The sequence below is a fragment of the Corylus avellana genome, chromosome ca10, assembly GCF_901000735.1.
Source record: "Corylus avellana chromosome ca10, CavTom2PMs-1.0".
Lineage (NCBI taxonomy): Eukaryota > Viridiplantae > Streptophyta > Magnoliopsida > Fagales > Betulaceae > Corylus > Corylus avellana.
The window spans coordinates 10,070,168-10,075,146 of NC_081550.1; the positions used below are offsets into that span (position 1 = coordinate 10,070,168).

At 33.0% G+C, this 4,979-nt stretch overlaps 1 pseudogene; it reads right to left on the bottom strand.

Annotated features, from left to right (window-relative positions):
- The window catches only part of LOC132164570 (urea-proton symporter DUR3-like), an 11,339-nt pseudogene extending 10,354 nt beyond the window's left edge, over positions 1–985 (bottom strand).
- Positions 986–4,979: the final 3,994 nt, after the last annotated feature.

Consider the following 4,979-nt stretch of genomic DNA (forward strand, 5'->3'; position numbering starts at 1 on the left):
TCAATCCCAATAAAATTCCTAAAATACCCTGATTTATTTTGCGAAAAAAGAAAGAAAAAAATTGCAAAGATTAAGGCGTTGGTCCTAAGTTAACGGTATTTGCAAAAATACTCATGCCTCAATCTTTGCAAAAAAAAAGGTATTTTGGAAATTTCGTTGGAATTTAACGGAAATTTCTAATGGATGGGAGACATTGAAAAAAAATAAAAGCTCGATACACTAAATTGAGAGGTTTTGAACTTTATGAGAGACCTTTCAAAAAGAGTTATAATTTAAAGAAGGTAAATGAAGTAGCACCTATCGAGTGTTATAATTTAAAGAAGGTAAAAGAGTTATAATTTAATACCAGTGAACCGAAAACTTAGTAGCACCTATCGAGAACTTAATTCAAACGTGTTTTAGGCTTAGTTTTTCATGATGTGGATGCATTTCATGTTGAGTCCAAGTTATTATTTTTGACTTATTCAAAGTGGTTGTTAGCTGTTGCATTCCATGTAGGAAAAAATTGGTTGTTCATATACATTGGATTTGTTGCTAATTTTTAGGTAGCGGAGATGGTGGGTTATCATCTACTTAAATAAGGGCCCGTTTGGTTTACGAAATGGGTATTCCATTAGGAAAATGCATAGCTATTACTTAGAATAGAAAATGGTGGAATGAAATAATTATTCTTATTCCTTAGTTTGGTAACAACAACACATATGTTTAGGCAAATACATAAATTAGTGTGTATAGTCAACCAAACACTAAATATTGAGTTTGTGGGAGAAAAGAAAAAAAGAAAAAACAATTATGGAAAAGATAAGGCATACCCACCAGGAGAGATGTGAAAACAGTGAAGAAGGATAACAGAGTACCCAACAACTTGATTAAGCACTGGCTTCCCATCAAAGAAATTGCTCTGTCTGACGTAGCCACCCTGAGAGAGATGATAGTAGTTGCCTGAGAATCCCAAACGTGGACACTGCGATTGAGATGTAGCCATCAAGAAACTGAGGGAGCCGACTGCAATATCTATTGCTCTCTCATGTTGGTTCCAAATCCATGGGCAATAAGAAAGGTTTGGAAAGTTGGAACCAATGAAATTCTAAGTCAAACTAAGAAGGTATCTATCTCTTTCTCTTGAATTAGGATAAATGAACTGAAGAATATTCAGTTAGTATATGAATATCCAGTTAGTTATATTTGATGATTATTTTTGTCATCTCAAAAAGTAAAAATATAAAATTAACCTTCTAATATAACTAACCAGAGGTTATCCAGTTCACATGAAATGGAGAGAATCTTGTACCTCGTAAGTATGACAGGAATACTTTAAGTCAAACTACCCGCACTTTGCATAGGGCCTATTTCATCCATAAAACCCAATTATGGGCAAGCCCAATAGGCCTAATGATAACTCTGATGATCATTGGTCACATTTGCTATGCTAAACTTGAGAATGGAACAATGGTATTGCTTGTAGAACTAATCCTAATCCTAATGTTGGAAATAATTTTAGATTGTGCACAAATTTACATTGGTATAAAATAATTACAATATGAAAATTAACATTCTAATAAATAAAATAAAAGAGATGAAAAGTAGAGTATAGAAATATCTCACAATATGCTATAGAATCACGCAAGAGCGTTGTCCTTAAAGGTTGATTCGTGCCTCCCGGAGTGAATAACGCGGTGCGATCAGATCCTTTGACACGCAACCTCCCAAAATTAGACTATAGTGTCTACCTTCGTTAAGGACGCACTTCCAATAATGAAGAGTAATAGAACAACCCTTTGATCTTATTGATAAAAAATCACATAGAGAAAATACAATGAATAGAACACAATAGGTGGGCATAGCCACTAAATCTATCAAGAGTATATATATATATGTGTGTGTGTGTGTGTGTGTGTGTGTGTGTGTGTGTGTTCTTTTCCTTCTCAAACTTAATATTAAAAAATATATTCGTGGGATGTTGAGAATACTCTTTTTTATAGAAGTGGTATGCTGATTTTTCTTTTAAACTATGTAATAAATACAAACGGTCATAAAAGTAATATCATTGAAAGGTTGTAAATAAAAAAGTAGAATTAGTCAATAGCTTGTAAATAAAAAATTTAATGATTGAAAGGTTAAAAGAAAAATCAATGCTTGTAAAATGTTTTAATGACTAAATGGTTTGTAAACAATATTAATGTCCAAACCGTTATAAACCAAAATGGTTAAAGCTATTTTTATTTCTCATAAAAACTCATGAAGATAATATCAAATGATAAAACGGTTTCAAAGGATTGAAAAATGAATGTTTGTAGCACATATTACGACAATCCCCCACATGTTACAAACATTAAAATAAAATGAGATTGAAAGCATGAATCGATGTGGTACCCAAAGGTTTTAACCACACCTAGGATAAATAAGTAGGAACTTAATAAATCGTGGTAGAGTTAAACTCTTTTAACCAAATTCACAAGTTGACCAAACTTATCACCCACATAACTTTCTCAAAAAGAAATCAAATCAAAGAAATTTGGGTTGTTCTATAGCGGGTTGGCGCCTTATACAGGCCATGCGCCTCTAGGTTTCATGAGTGCTCTAGAGACTTGCCAAAGTCTCATAGGAGGTGGCACCAACTCCACACTCACATAGGTGACGTACATAAAAAATGTGTGCAGAGAACACCCCATCCCAACAAGGGACTATGGACCCATTAAGAGTTTTCAACTCATCCTTACTCACTTTGAATCTTTTGTTGTTATACCAAAAAATGGCTTTAATGAGTGCTCTAGAGACCTACCCAAGTCTAATAGAAGATAGAATCTCCACACTCATATAGGTGGTATCCATCGAGAGTGTGTGCAGGGAACACCCCATCCCAACAGGTAGGGACTATGGACCCATTAAGAGCTTTAAGCTCACCCTTAAGCACTCTGCATCTTGTACTGTCTTACACCATAGGGATGGACTCATCACTAATCTTCTCAACAAGGTAGTTAATAAACATAAATCGACAATACCATACCTCATTTCACTTGTGACTTTATTTCCCATTAAACCTCATTAATGGGATCTCCTATCATAGAGGTTTGGTATCAATCACAGTGTCTTAATTTGGGTTTCAGCCCTATCCCCATCGATGCTTCTCTCACTAGCCTTCTTGCTAATGGCATGGTCAAAAAATCTGCAAAATTCTTTTATGACCTCACAAAGTCCATGGACATATACCAACCTCAATAAGTTGCCTCAAAATATTGTACACTTTCTCATTATAAATTATTTGCTCGAGCTTTGGCAGCCTGATAATCACAATAAACACATAGATCCAACTATGTTAGCATATAAAGGCAAATTAAATAAATTAACCAATAGGTTCTTTAGCCATTCATCTTCAATTCATGCCTTCTCCAATGCAATTAACTTTGACTCCATAGTAAACCTTTCTATGCAAGTCTTTTTGAGGACTTTCAAGAAATAGCTCCTCCAGCCAGAGTAAACACATAATAGCCATTAGTAGGCTTTGCTCATCTGAATCAATAATAAAATTGCATTCCTTTCAATATAGCAGGATAATCACAATATGACAAACCAAAATTAATTGTGCCCTTTAAGAATCTCAACAATTTAGTAATAGCATCACAATTGCTCAATACCATAATTATGAGTATATCTACTCAATTTACGAACAATTTATGTAATACCAAGGCATGTACAGTTTGTCAAAACATCATGCTACCAATGATTTGTGCATACTTTTTCTTGCAAAAACACCATCACCATGATTCTTAACCAAATGTATTTTTGAATTATATGGTGTAGACATAGGTGGATAATAAAAGTGCTCAAATCTTTTAAGCATCTTTCAACATAATATTTATGGGATAAAATAATGCAATCATTATCTCTAATAACTTTAATGTCTGACATTAGCTTTACCTATGTCTTACATATCAAAATTAGATGCAAGAAATATTTTAGTTCATACACAATATCAATGTTAGTTCATAAAATAAGCAAGTCATCAGTATATATAAACAAATAATGACACATTCATTTTTGTAAAACTTGCTATGCATTTACCTACACCATTAATCAAATATGCATTAGACAACGTCACCTTGTCAAACTTGTCATGCCATTGTTTAGGAGCTTGCTTTAATCCATACAAGGATTTCACCAATTTTTTTGATCGGGGATTACTTGTCCCTCAGGTTGCTCCATATAAATCTCTTCAACATTTAGAAAAAACAATTTTGACATCCATTTGATGTCCAACAAGTTTATAAACATAAGCAATGACAAATAACATTCTAATGGATGCAATTTTAGTAATGAAAAATAAGTATCAAATAATCAGCATTTGGCCTTTGCTTGTAGCTTTTAGCTATTAAGGATGCCATGTACTTATTTATTGTATCATTTGGTTTAAGCTTCTTCTTAAACACTTATTTACGACCAATTGGTTTGGTCATAGAAGGTAACTCAACGAGTTCCAAAGCATGGTTAGACATAATTTATTCCAATTCATTATTTATAGCTTCTAACCAAAAATGCATCAAATAGAGATTTAATTGCTTCAACATAACATATTGGATCATCATCAACAAGATAAGCAATAAAATCCATACCAAGATTCCTTTTCGTTTTAGCTTGCTTCCTTCTTCTCAATTCTTACACATCATCAACAATTTATTAGAAGCAACAGAAAATTCATGAAATAATTTTTCCTTATTTTTCAAAGGAAACACATGCTTAAGAAAAATAGCATTTTTAGATTCAATAATAGTAGTGTAATCTAAAACATCACTTTTGATAATAAAAAATCTATAGCATGAACTATTACATGCAAAACCAATAAAATCATAGTCATAGGTTTTAAAACCAAGTTTCCTCATGTTAGATTCGAGTAACATAACATTTGCCAAATACCCCAACACTTTAAGGTATTCGAAACAATGCTTATGGATGTGACAAACAAAATAATGGCTTCCCCCCAC